The sequence below is a fragment of the Equus quagga genome, chromosome 13 (genome assembly GCF_021613505.1).
Source record: "Equus quagga isolate Etosha38 chromosome 13, UCLA_HA_Equagga_1.0, whole genome shotgun sequence".
NCBI lineage: Eukaryota > Metazoa > Chordata > Mammalia > Perissodactyla > Equidae > Equus > Equus quagga.
Window position 1 is genome coordinate 43,155,793 of NC_060279.1, and position 13,200 is coordinate 43,168,992.

The 13,200-nt window shown below is 41.0% G+C and overlaps 4 non-coding genes across 4 annotated transcripts; all 4 read right to left on the minus strand.

Moving 5' to 3' along the window:
• Positions 1-972: 972 nt before the first annotated feature.
• On the minus strand, positions 973-1,045 carry TRNAK-CUU (transfer RNA lysine (anticodon CUU)). The gene has a single exon. It is a non-coding gene; the product is annotated as a tRNA-Lys (tRNA).
• Positions 1,046-2,085: 1,040 nt separating this feature from the next.
• TRNAH-GUG (transfer RNA histidin (anticodon GUG)) lies at positions 2,086-2,157 on the minus strand. The gene has a single exon. It is a non-coding gene; the product is annotated as a tRNA-His (tRNA).
• Positions 2,158-3,083: 926 nt separating this feature from the next.
• TRNAG-UCC (transfer RNA glycine (anticodon UCC)) lies at positions 3,084-3,155 on the minus strand. The gene has a single exon. It is a non-coding gene; the product is annotated as a tRNA-Gly (tRNA).
• A 2,033-nt stretch (positions 3,156-5,188) lies between these two features.
• Positions 5,189-5,260, minus strand: TRNAE-CUC (transfer RNA glutamic acid (anticodon CUC)). The gene has a single exon. It is a non-coding gene; the product is annotated as a tRNA-Glu (tRNA).
• Between the last annotated feature and the right edge of the window lie 7,940 nt (positions 5,261-13,200).

Consider the following 13,200-nt stretch of genomic DNA (forward strand, 5'->3'; position numbering starts at 1 on the left):
TGGATATACAAGGGAGACTAAAGCATATTTACAAAGTTAAAAAAAAAAAAAAGGTAGGACTGGTAAACGATCCTTAGGGAGGGGAGGCGGACGACCTGTAAGAGGAGTTAAAAGGGAATGTCCTCACTGTTGTGGAGAAGCCTGTTGATCGGTGCCAAACTTGGCTTCCACTCACCCTGGAAACCAATTTAACCCACACCACCCATCCCAACACTGAAAGGAGATGTAGCAGGAACAAACGTAAGGCAAACAACTTCAGAGTTTGGGGTAGAACATAGTTCTCCAATGGATCAATAACTAGCTCAAAACACGTGGACGCAGCGCTGCAGAGACGCGGCCCATACTGACGCGACGAGACTGCCGCTGTGACCTCCCCCTCTGGCCCGCTCCCGGCCTGGCTCCTCCCTCTCCCTCTTCCTCCTTCCCCTTCTCCGGGCCGTTCCGCGCCCCTTCTCCGCCTCCCCAGCTCCTTTTCCAGGTCCCGTTCTTCTTTTTCATTTCGGGACCTTCTTAAACGAGTTGTATTTTACAGCCCTTTGCGACTGATGAACGTTTCAAACCCTAGCGGAGAACATTTTAACTAGCTTAGAAGGCCCTTCAATACCTCATCCAAAATTTCCCACCTACGAGAAGAGAACGAAGATATTTCCGTCAGGTCACGTCCTCAGGCGTCTTCTCCGTGGAGCAGAGTCGGGTCAGGACGGAGGCGGAGCCCCCGGCTCCCGGACTCGGTTCCGGAAGGAGTCCAGACCCAGGCGGCGGGGCGTCAGGGACCCCTGGCCTCAACAACCTGACGCGCTGGAATCCCTGGTCCAGATTCCTTATTTGTGCTGAATTTGGGGCGCGTAGAGGCGATTCTTGGAATCATTTACCAAAGTTTTAAAACAACAGTGGCCACAATGGCTATTTAAAAGCTGTTGATTCTATTGGTAGCTGACAGACTTCAAAGAGAGAAAAAAAAAAAACCCAAAACGCCCAACGTGGGGCTCGAACCCACGACCCTGAGATTAAGAGTCTCATGCTCTACCGACTGAGCTAGCCGGGCCCTGAAAGCGCCTTGCTTCCAAGATAGGTATAATTTCTTTCAAAGCAAGGGTGTATGGTCCAGTCACACATCAGTTGGCGTCAAAAATATCTCCGAGTCTAGGATTTTGTTGATGCAGTAGTAACTTTCTACCACGGAGGAGCCCGAGGCTTCAAGAGAATAATGGGTACTGAGCCGGGCCAGGCGGGCTTGCCCAGGACGCAGAAATAACAAGTGCTGAAATCTCGATGTTTCCAAAAATTCCTTTTGGACTGCGTCACTTTGAGAACCCGGTTTCCGGGATCCGGAGTCCTGAGAAGGAGGCGAAAGAGGGCGAGGGTACCGGGATGAGAGCCGCAAACAGCCCCGGGGAGAAGGAGGGGTGCGGGGACGTGTGCTGCCGGGACCTTGGGGCTGCAGCCCCTATTTCCTTCTTCTTGACCCGAAACCGTTTTCTCCCCTAAACCATGAGGACCAGGAAGTGGGAGTGGGGATGCGGGTCCAGCAGGGGGTGGGAGTGGGGTTGAGGGTGAAGGACTCCACTGGGAAAATAAGTCCAATTCACTACTCATTTGGGCCAGGAGCTTGTTTTTATATACTGAAATTTTGTGTGGCCTCAGTAAGAGACCATATTCATTACGTGTAAAGGTGCCACGGAGATTTCAACTCGGATGGGATTCACGGCCTCAGGCGTACGCGCTCGCAGGAGATTTCACTCCACTCTCCTAAACGTTCATTTCCCCAATGTCTGGAAGAGGCGCTGAGTTTCGGAGTCACCAGCGAAGGGTTCTCTCCTCCGCTCAGGTGAAGGCTGAAGGAGGCTCCCTCTGCAGCCTTGATCGCAGCTCCTAGGCTCTCCATACGGTCCTGAAGCGTCTCTGCCTTGGTTGGTCAGGTTTGCTAGGTCGGCGAGCCGCGGTGTGAGCTGAGCAGAGATAAGTATTCACCCAGTTCGCTGACTGCACTTGCGCGACGCTGCGTCTAGCGAAGGCGGGATTATATGAGCTTTTTTTCACCTTTAAAAGGTAAAAATCACGCCCGCCAAAGGAGGCTGTACTATCTGCCGTGACTCGGATTCGAACCGAGGTTGCTGCGGCCACAACGCAGAGTACTAACCACTATACGATCACGGCGCGCCACCTGCAAGGCGGCGCGCTAGTGGTGGATTTAATGGGTTTTAAAACAGAAATGCAGACCATGTGCTGCTGTTTCATCTGTTTCGGGTGATCCACATAGGGATCCACAAAATCCCAAACAAATAATTTCACTCCTCATCCTCGAAGCCCCGACACCTGAAGCTGCTTCTAAACCTAGACCCTAAACCTCGCGGGGCCGGCGCCAGCACCATCCCTTTCTCCTGGCGGCGGCGCGTCCGGCTCCTGACGACGTCTGAGAGCGGCGGCTGCACCCAAAGGACCGCGTTTCCAGTCGCCCCTCCTCCTATCACTTCTCTTTTCCCCTCCGAAAAATCAGGCTCCCGGCCCAGGGGTTCCAGTGGCAGCCCTGGAGGATTTTCCTGTTTACATCTCCAGCTTGTACCCTGGAATTGAGGTTTCTGACCCCAGAATGGTGGAACCGGAAGAGAAGCTGAGCCGGGGAGCTGCGGAAGGGGGTGAAGGGCCCCCTCCTTTATTTTTTCTTGCTTCCGTCACCGCTCCAAGTAACTTCGCGCGCTCTCTCTCGGGAACTGCGGGCGTTTGGGCTACCCTCTTTATTTTGACTCCTCAATAAATCAGAGCTGCCTCCGAGAATTCAGAAAAATAAATCCGACCAGCCTTTACTTCAGAAACTTCCCTAAAGACCCCAAAAGGACTATTATCGTAAACTGGTGCGAAGCCAGCGGCCAAACGCAGCGAACACGCTTCGCTTGGGGGTGTGCAGCTATAAAAGACCTGGATGTTTGCTCTCGGGAGAGACTACCCAAGGGCTCGGAGTCTTCGGACACAAGGGTGGCCTAAGTCGGGTTTTTGTTGTTTGTTTTTTTTAACCTCTGCTTTGCGGGTCTACTCAAAGTTTTGGAGAAAAGCGAAAAAGAAAAGAAATAAAACAGGGAAAGTACTGCGTTGGCCGGGAATCGAACCCGGGTCAACTGCTTGGAAGGCAGCTATGCTCACCACTATACCACCAACGCACACCAGTAATCTGTAAGTCTGTCTTCATATGAGGACTAGTTCATTAAGTTTTGTTCCCACAATCTCTCTCCTATTCTGAGATTCATGTTAAGAGAAATTTTCAACACAAAGTCAAGGGAGGAAAAAGAGCAGCTCTCTAGGATTTCTCTTATAATTATATTGAAAATTCTATGGTGGTTTCATACTGTTTCACAGGTTTAAGGAAAGTCAATTCTAGTTTATCATCGTTTCAAAGGGGCCTCTGAAATCCAGTGAAACAGTTAAGGCCTTATTCCGGGAGTTACCTCTACACATTTCGTTACGCATATGAGAGTGTTCCGTAGGGCAAATGCATAAAGGTAATATAATTGCAATTGAAAAGATATACACATTTTTCAGCTTTGGATACATATTGCCAAATTGCTGTGTGGAGAGAGATCATGAATTTTCACTATTCAATGAGTATTACCAAATTACATCAGTCAACTGGATATCGTCATTCTTTTTATCTTTGAGAAAGTGCAGGATAAAAATATGGAGGCTCATTTTAATTTGCATTTACTCTATTACTATTGAGGTTGATCATTTTTCATAAACTTACCAAGTATTTGTATTACTTTTGAGACTTACTAAGTCATATGCTTTGTCTATTTTTCTATTGGGTATTTATATTATATTTGTATTACTGATTTATACTAGTTTGACATTTGTCTTTTAATATTATTTATAGGATTTTTTAGATAGGCAGAAGTTTTCTGTTTTTATGTAGTCTAATCTGTCAGTATTATCATGTATGATTTCTGTCATTGCTTTTATCTTGGAAAAGTCTTCTTCAGCCCAATATTAGGATAATTAATTAGGATAATTAATTACTAATTTTTTTCTAGCTTTTTAATTGTTTCAGTTCGTGTATTTAGTTCTTCAATCCATTTAATATATGGTATGAGGTAGTAATCCCATTTCTATGAATTTATCCTAAAAAAAAATCTAAGAATATACACAATGATGTATCTACACAAATGTTCCTCAAAGTGTTATTTGTAAAACCAAAATTTTAGGTGGGAGCAGGAGAGAGAATACTAAAAGTCCAGAAACAAGATTGATTAAATCCATTTTGATGAAAATCGACATCATTTTAAAAAAATTATATTTACATTGTACATTGCTGGTGGGAGCATAAAAACCTCTAAAGAGGGCATATTGGCAATGTCTATGCACAAATGCACATACCTTCTGAACCATCATTTCAATTCCTGGACATTTACTCCACACGTGCAAAATGACATACGTACAAGATTATTTATGGCAGCACTGTTTGTGATAGCAAAGGATTAGAAATAACCTAAGCGTCCATCAACAGGAAGCTGGTTCGATTAATTATGGGACATCAATACAATGGAATACTACGTGCCATAGAAAAGAATGAGGAAGCTCCTCATGTCTAATCTGGAACTATTTCTAAAATATATTGTTAAGTGAAAAATCCAAAGTGTAGAGAAGTGTGTTTAGATTGCTATCATTTGTGCAAGGGGGGGAGCATATTTAGATATATACGTGTACTTGTATTTGCACAAAATACATTATAATTACAAAACTTAACACTGGTTGGCTTATTAGAGGAAAACTAGATGGTAGAGGTGAAAACTAGGTTTACGCCTTTTTTGCATATTTGAATCCTAAACCATGTAAATGCATTACCTTTTCAAAAAAATTAATTATTGAAAGAAAATATGTCGAATATTTATTTCCACTGGAAAGTGTTTGAAATACATTAACAAAAAATAGCTGGTCATAAAATAGTATGTATACCATGATTCCCTTTTCTGTTTCAAAAATTGGATGTTAAGAGTTATCGTTAGGTGATAGAATTGTGAGCGATTTTTTTTCTTTACATTTTTCTACATTTCCTGTATTTCGGCTTTGGGTGGATGAGGGAACTGACTGAAAGAAATAACGTTGTTAAAAGGATTTTATTAAAAACTAAAAAGGGAAAACGCCTGTAGAAAACTAAGGAGGGGGGAAAAAAAAAGAAAAAAAAAGAAAAAAAAAGCCTTTCCCTGACCGGGAATCGAACCCGGGCCGCGGCGGTGAGAGCGCCGAATCCTAACCACTAGACCACCAGGGAAGCTAGCAACTTCTTCCCTTAAAAAGTATATGATTCCAACCAAATGCGGTTTCGACTGTGCGTGTTATCTTAACTGCATAGGTTTTAAGATTCTTGACTACTGGGTCTTCCCCACGTCGAAACTGCTTCCTCGTATTTCTTTTTTGGAGTGGAAAATCTGTGAGAGAACTCCCAAGCGTGGCTCCCAGAACTGAGCGACAATAGTGTACACACGATCACAGTCCCCAAGACCAGAGACCAATGTCAGAAGAAACACGCGAGAGTGCTTGCAGTGATTTCCTGAATTATGATCAGCAGAAAAGTAAAGGTCTCCAGATGAGGCTGTGCCAAATTGACCAGGAACTCTTCTTAAGAAATATGAAGTTCGTCGCATGCGTAACACTAGGAGATCCTGGTCTTATAGCAGCTTTTTGGTTTTTTGGTTTTTTCATCTCATGTGAATTTCGACCAAACTCTTGCCTAAAACGAATATTACAAACAAGAGAAAGTCACTCAGCCTATGGGTGCTTGGTGGTCAGGAATATCTGAGCATATCTCGCCGGTGGGAGACTAAGAGAAGGGCAGGGTTTTGGAGCTCTAAAATTTTTAAATATGAAGAAGAGAGATAGTGACGAGGAAAAAAAAGAAAATTAGGGTACATGCCTTGACTGAAGGAACTTTTAAAACCATACCCATCAATGTATGCAAACTAACTTTATATGAGAGAGAAAAGAAAGCAAATGTGGCAAAATGTTAACAATGAATCTTGCAAAGAGTAATTGTGTCCATTATTTCACTCTTTCAACTCTTCCATAGGTTTGAAATTTTTAAAAATAAAAAGTTGAGAAAAACAAAACTGAAACAATAAAAAGCTTCCTCTCAGGCCTTCTTTGGTCAGATGACTGCAGTGTGATTAACTCTCTGCACATGAATTAAAACAGAGTTTTCTTTGTTCCTTTTCTCCCCCCCCCCCCCCACTGAGGAAGATTGGCCCTGAGCTAACATCTGTTGCCAATCTTTCTCTTTTTCTTTGGTATGTGAGCCACTGCCACAGCATGGCCACTGACAGATGAGTGGTGTAGGTCCATGCCCAGAATGGAACCCTGGCTCTGAGGGCAGGGAACTTAACCACTAAGCCACTGGGGCTGGCCCCAAATAGAGATTTTTAAAAGCAACCCCTATACACACTAACATCAGAAAATACTTTTGATAATAAATGAAATTGAGAATTCCAAAAATTGAATCATCAATGATGTGTACATATCAGCAGCACCTGACAGAAAAACGGGTGGTAGGATATGGGGTATTTGGGGTGGAGTGGGGGGGAGGTGTTTTGCTTTGCTTTTGTTAATGTTGTTTAAAATGTTTACATCAATGTTAAAATGTCGTTTAAGAAAAGTGTGAATCCTCGAGTCATCCAATCTCCACCTTCCTATGGGTTTAAATGCCAAAAATTAGGGGAAAGGGTAACTAAATGCTAGACATTTATTTTCACAAAAACCAAGTAATCTTCTTGTCACATGTCACCAAGGAGCCTAACAGAGCCCACTTCGTTTTACTCCAGCTCTGTTCCCACAGAACAGCTACTTGTACCCTGAGGCTGAAAAGAAGTATCTAATCTTCAGAGCAACATCCTGGGATTGTACCTGGGGGTGGGCACAAGGTAATATAATTTATGTCTCTATGTCACAGGAAATCAGCCTCCTTATGTTTTGGTCAACAGTCCATTTTCATCTATTATTCTGCCACCTGCTGGTAATTTTCCATAGCAGATGAGAACATAAGAAGAGAGCATGAGCTCTGAAACCTAGCCACCTTTCTCAACATCAAAGCACCAGGAGAAATCTCATCCTCAGGACAAGATTAAGCCTCTTCCAGTTCCTGGCACCACACACCTAAGGATAGATGGGCGAGGAGTTCTTTTCATTCACTTTATTCCATGTTCTATTTTCTTTTTCCATTTTTCAAACATTTAGATTATGTGCTACACTAGGTATTAAAGATACAGAAATTTACTTAAAGAGCTCACAATCTAGTAGAAAACCAAACAAAAAAGTGAATAAAAGAAAATGGATCAAGGAAGATTGAGTAGATGTACTTTTCCCTATTCCCCCTGCTAATACAACTAAACCCCCTGGATACTGCATATAAAACAAACGTAAGAGACTCTGAAAGATGGAGAGAAAGAGGCAGATCAGCTAGGGGCCTCACAACCCGAAGAACCACACAGTGGTGATTTTCCTGGGTTTTTCTTTTTGCCTCATGTATCCCAAAGTTGGAGCTAAAGAAGTCAGCAAACCTGGAAATGCCAATGGGTGTAGCCAAAACAAACAAACAAACAAAAACCCAACAAAAGCCTGCTCTCTCTACCCAAAGGACCAGGAAAGAGGCAGCCTAGGAAAACAGAAAACTTTTAGGTCTTTAGAACAACAGGTCTACTCCAGCCAAACACCAGAGAAAGAGCTGTCACTCACCTCTACCCACGCCAGCAAAGGCTGGACGGGGTGCCTAGACTTCCACCCTCACCAGGCCTGTAAGTAGGTGTTCCTCCCCTTCCCTGCTGGATTGGTATCACAGGAGACTTAGTAGAGAGTCCGTACCTTCACCAACACCCAGTGATAACAAGGCCACCCCCATCCCCTAGTGTCAGTGGAGGCCATGTGAGGAGCAGTAAGGAGGCACTGCAACCTCTCCTAGCCAGGTTGGTATTAGTGGAGGCCTGGTGGGGAGCTGGAACTCCTACCCCTGCCCAGCAGTAATAAGCAGCCCCTCCCCTCAGGTGTCAATGGAGGCCAAGTGAGGACCCTGGACTCCTATGCCTACCTGTAACAAGGCACCCCCCCGCCACCATTTCCTCTGAGTAGTATCAGAGAAAGCCAACAAAAACAGAAGGTTTAAATAAGATCAAGTCCAAAATGTCCAGGTTTTAATTAAAAAAACACTCATCAGACCAAAAATGAGGAAGATGTCTAACTTAAAACAGACAACACCTAGATGCCAGAGATGTTAGACTTATCTGACAAGAATTTTAAAGCAATTATCACAAAAATGTTTCAACAAGCAATTACAAACGTGAAATAAATGAAAAATAGAAGGTCCTAGCAAAGAAATTAAAAGTTTCAGCAAAGAAATAGAAGATATAAAGAAGAAATGGAAATTTTAGAAATAAAAAAGACAACACAAAAACCCTCCATGGATGGGCTCAACGGCAGAATGGAGGGGACAGAGGGAAGAATCAGTGAACTGGAAGTTAGAACAATAGAAATTACTCAATCTGAAAAACAGAGAAAATAGAGTGGAAAAAAAAGAGCAGAGAGTAACAAGGACTTGTGGGATTAAAACAAAAGGTCTAACATTTGTGTCATTGAATTCCCAGAAGGAGAAGAGAAAAAGAACAGGACTGAAAAAAGTACTAAAAGTGGGCCAGCCCCATGGCCAAGTGGTTAAGTTCGTGAACTCTGCCACCGTGGCCCAGGGTTTCTCGGGTTCGGATCCTGGGTGCGGACATGGCACCACTCATCAGGCCAGTGAGGCAGCATCCCACATGCCACAACTAGAAGGACCCACAACTAGAATATATAACTATGTACTGGGGCGATTTGGGGAGAAAAAGCAGAAAGAAAAAAAAATAGATTGGCAACAGTTGTTAGCTCAGGTGCCAATCTTTAAAAAAAAAAAAGTACTAAAAGAAATAATGGCTGAAAACTTCCCAAATTTGGCAGAGGGGTAAACCTACCAATTAAAGAAGCTGAGAAAACCCCAAAGAGGATAACCCCAAATAAAGTCATGCCAAGACACATCACAGTCAAATTGCTGAAAGCTAAAAACAAGGAAAAAGTCTTGAAAGCAGTGAAAAATGACACCTTACCTGTATGAGAAAAACAATTTAAATAACAGCAGATTTCTTATCAGAAACTATGGAGGCCAGAAGTGACACAAAATTTTTCAAGCACTGAAAGAAAAGACTGTCAACCTAGATTCCTATACCCAGTGAAAATATCCTTCGAGAATGAAGGGAGTACAACTTAACAACAAAAAGACAACTCAATCAAAAAATGAGCAAATGATTTGAACAGAATTTCTCAGAAGATATTCAAATAACCAGCAGGCACATGAAAAGATGCTCAATGTCATTAGTCACTAGGGAAATGCAAATCGATACCACAATTAGATACCACTTCACACATTCCAGGATGGCTATACTTTTAAAAAATGGAAAATAACAAGTATTGGTGAGGATGAGGAGAAATTCAAACCCTTGTACGTTGCTGATGGGAATGTAAAATGTCGCTGCTGTGGAGAACAGTTTGGCAGTTCCTCAATAAGTTAAACATAGAATTAAACACAGAATACAACCCAGTTGATCTCACTCATAAGAAGAAGATAAAAACAACAACAAACAAACACATAGAGACAGAGATTGGATTGGTGGTTACCAGAGGGGAAGCGGGGAGCAGGGAGGGCAAAAGGGGTGCTTAGGCTCACATGTGTGGTGAAGGACTATAATTAGTTTTTGGGTGGTGAATATGATGTAATCTACACAGAATTCGAAATATATTATGATGTACAACTGAAAGCTGTATAATGTTATAATCCAATGTTACTGCAATAAAAAGATAAAAAATAAATAAATAAATACAACCCAGTAATTTTATTCCTCGGTATAAATCTCAAAGAACTTAAAACAGGTACTCAAATAAATACTTGTACATGCATATGCATAGCAGCATGCTATTCACAACAGACAAAAAGTAGAAACAAATGGTTAAGCAAATGGTAATATACACATACAATGGCATATTATTTGGACATAAGAAAGAAGGAAGTACTGCCATGCTACAAGTGGGATGAACCTCAAAAACACAAAAGAAGCCAGACACAAAATGTCACATATTGTATGATTCCATGTATATGAAAGGTCCAGAATGGGCAAATCCATAGAGACAGAAAGCAGACTGGTCATTGCCAGAGGGTGGGGAGTGACTGTATAATGGATACAGGGTTTCCTTTTGGAGTGATGAAAACGTTCTGGAACTAGATAGTGGTGATGGTTGCACAACATTTTGAATGTACTAAATGCCACTGAATTGCACACTGTAAAATGGTTAAAACTGTGAACTTTATGTTATATGTATTTTGCCACAATAAAAAATAAGTGAAGGGGATATCCTAGCAAGATTTTTTGTAGATACAGACAAAATTATTTTAAAAGTTATATGGAAAGGCAAAGGAACTAGAATACCTAAAATAAATTCTGAAAAAGAAAAATTCAGTGGGAGGAATCAGCTTACCAATTTTCAAGACTTATTAAAAGGCAACAGTAGTCAAGACAGTGTGGTACTAGCAGAAGGATAAATACACAGATCAATGAAACAGAATAGAGAACCCAGTAGGAGACCTACACAAATATGCCCAACTGATTTTTTTTACTAATTGTGCAAATCAATTCAATGGGGAAAGAATAGATTTTCCATATACACTGCTGAAGAAATTGGACATCCTTAGGCAAACAAATAAAAAGCAAACAAAAAAGCCCTCAACCTAAGTCTATACCTTATAAATTCTACCTCAAAGTGGATCACCAACTTAAATGTGAAGAAAAACCTTTTAGAAAAAAAAATAGAAGAAACTCCTCATGATCTAGGTCTAGACAAAGACGACATGAAAAGCATGATCTATAAAAGGAAAAGCTGATAAAGCAGACTCCATCAACATTAAACACGTTTGCTCTGCAAAGAACCCTGTTACAAGGCTGAAAAGACAAGACTGGGAGAAAAATATGTGTAAACTACATACCCAACAAAGGACTATTATCTGGACTGTATAAAGAACTTTCAAATTCAACAATGAAAAAAACAATCCAATGAGAAAGTGGTCAAAAGATATGAAGGGACATTTCACCAAAGGAGTATACAGATAGCAAATAAACATATGAAAAGATGTTCAGCAGCATTAGCCATTAGGGAAAAACCACAATTAGATATCACTACATACCTATGAGAATGGCTAAAATTAAAAATAATAACAACATCAAATGCTGATGAGAATAACACAGAGAAACTGGATCACTCATACATTGCTCATGGGAATGTAAAATGGTACAGCCACTCTGGAAAACAGTTTGGCAGTTTATTAAAACAAAACCCGAAATAAACAATTTCCATATATTTGCATTCCTGGGCATTTATCCCAGGGCAATAAAAACTAATGTTCACACAAAAATCTGTACGTAAATGTTTATAGCACATCTATTAATAAGAGCCAAAAATTGGAAACAAGGCAGATGTCCTTCAACAGGTGAATCATTAAACAAACTGTGGTACGTCTATACCATGGAATACTACGCAGAAATAAAAAGGAACAAACTACTGATACACACAATTTGGATGAATCTCCAGAGAATTATGCTGAATGAAAAAGCCAATCCCCAAAGATTACATACCGTAACCTGTTTATATAACATTCTTAAAACGACAAAACTATAGAAATGGAGAACAGATTAGTTGTTACTAGATGTTAAGGTGGGCATGGAGATGGGAGGGAAGTAGGTGTGGCAACATGAGGGATCCTTATGATGGAAATGTCCTGTATCCTGATTGTATCAATGTCAGTATCTTGGTTATAATATTGTACATAGTTTCACAAGATGTTACCATTGGGGGAAACTGGGTAAAGGGTACTCAGGATCTCTCTGTACTATATCTTACAACTGCATGTAAAGATACAATTATCTCAAAATAAAAAATTTAATTTATGTTTAATGGGTAGAGAGTCTCAGTTTTGCAAGATGAAAAGAGTTCTGGAGATTGGTTGCACAACAATGTGAATGTACTTAACCCCACTGAACTGTACACTTAAAAATGGTCAAGATAGTAAATTTCATGTTGTGCATTTTGCACAATTAAAAACTTTTAAAAGAAACAAATTTAATAAAGAAAGAACAATTTTACAAACAAATAAAAATTAGAATTGATTAGGGCTAGAGAAGAGGTAGTCCTTTGTTGGGAATGAGAAAAATTGCAATTAATTCCACCAGAGGGAGTGAAGAAACAGAATGACTGCAGCATACCAGTAGCAATCTAGCCTTAGAAGTGATGATATCGCCTCTCCAAATTATTTAAGACTCCCTTTTACGTGGAGCTTCAAGATCCGTCTGAGCCCCTAACCACTTTATGACATCAGATTTTCCCACATAATGCCAGACATCAATCTCAGCTCTTCCTATTATCATTTCCTGTGTGCGTGGACATTCCTTTCTTCACTCTCACTTTAGGCTAGTGGTTCTCAACCTGAGCAGCACATGAAATGACATGCGGAGTATAAACAAAAAAATCCTGGTGATTCAGTCCCATCCCCAGAGGTTCTGATTTAATTGGTTTAGGGTATAGTCTAAGCATCAGAATTTTCTAAAGCTCCCCAGACAATTATAACATGCAGCCAAAAGTGAAGAGCCACTGCTTTAGGCACTGGAAAGTGCACTTTTTCCGGTAAGCACTATATTACATTTGTCTTGCATTTGACTGTTATTTTTCATTTGTGTATATTTTGTCTCCATGTCAAGACCGTAATCTCCTAGAAGGCCTTAATTCTATCATTTATTTCTAGCAAATGTCGTGTTTAGTGAACACCTGAAGAATTGAACTAAGCCAAATAGCTAAGAATGTTCCTGGCGTGGCAACAGGATCCAAGTTCATTTTGGTTAATTAATATAGTTCAAATTCAAGATGAAACAGGGAAAGGAGATAAAATCTAACATTTGGGAGAATGGCAGACATTATTCCTGACATAACAGTGGTTAAAGCACAGGCCTAAATAACTGAAAAATTTTTGCCTGATTAGCAATAAATGTCTGAGGACCAAAAAAAAAAAACCACACAAGGCATTAGTCATCAACCCTAATCACTATTCATTTCTCATGATGAGTTCTTCTACCAGTCCAGTTGGATTTTATCCACAACATT